This window comes from Amblyomma mixtum, chromosome 4 (genome assembly GCF_055824585.1).
Source record: "Amblyomma mixtum isolate Tamu chromosome 4, ASM5582458v1, whole genome shotgun sequence".
Classification (NCBI taxonomy): domain Eukaryota; kingdom Metazoa; phylum Arthropoda; class Arachnida; order Ixodida; family Ixodidae; genus Amblyomma; species Amblyomma mixtum.
This window is the reverse complement of record NC_143015.1, coordinates 119,398,900-119,399,632: the sequence shown is the minus strand read 5'-3', so window position 1 is coordinate 119,399,632 and position 733 is coordinate 119,398,900. Positions and strand designations below refer to the sequence as shown.

At 47.9% G+C, this 733-nt stretch overlaps 1 non-coding gene across 1 annotated transcript; it reads right to left on the bottom strand.

Annotated features, from left to right (window-relative positions):
• Window positions 1-284: 284 nt before the first annotated feature.
• On the bottom strand, window positions 285-356 carry TRNAA-CGC (transfer RNA alanine (anticodon CGC)). Its single transcript has one exon. It is a non-coding gene; the product is annotated as a tRNA-Ala (tRNA).
• Between the last annotated feature and the right edge of the window lie 377 nt (window positions 357-733).

Genomic DNA, 733 nt, shown 5'->3' with positions numbered 1-733 from the left:
TACAGGGAAGTCTGTGAGCTGCAAGGAAAGTGCATACGAATGGAAACCGGGCCAGACACACACATAGGACTTCCCTATGTTATGGGCGGGACAGCGAAAAGAAGCGAAGCAACATGAACAACTTCATTTCAAGGTGAGAGAAGCCAACAGCCACAGAAACCAAGGGGCACAGGGGATTTTTAATTTATGTATTTATTTTGTGGTGTTGATCAATTTTTCATATTACTGAATATGTTATCGCTTAAAGGTAATTGATTAGAAAAGCAGAAGAAAAAACAACCACATGCCGCCGGTGGGATCCGAACCCACGACCTCCAAATTGCGCGTCCGGTGCTCTACCACTGGGCTACGGCGACGGCTGTCAAACCTTCTGCTTTTGGGGGTATTTATGTTTCACAAATAACCTGACCTTGGGAGTGTTCACCAGCGCCACCCACGTTCTTAAGCGGCGGACGTAGCACGTCCTGAGTTACCGCTGATGTGACGTAGAACGTCATCGAACGGCGAGGGTGGAAGCTGTGTGAGAACCCTCTTATGCTTCCTAAGGCATCAAGGCTGCCAGAACCGAGGCCCTCGTTAAGCAATTAAGCAGACAAGGAAAGGGTAATGAGGGGCTCGTTATAAATATGTGTATCACGGTGCATCACGGTGTATCAAGGTGTATCACGCCCTTCGTTCATCATCGCTCCGAAAGCTTTTGCATCTTGCATTTGTTATGCACAACAGACAGCAC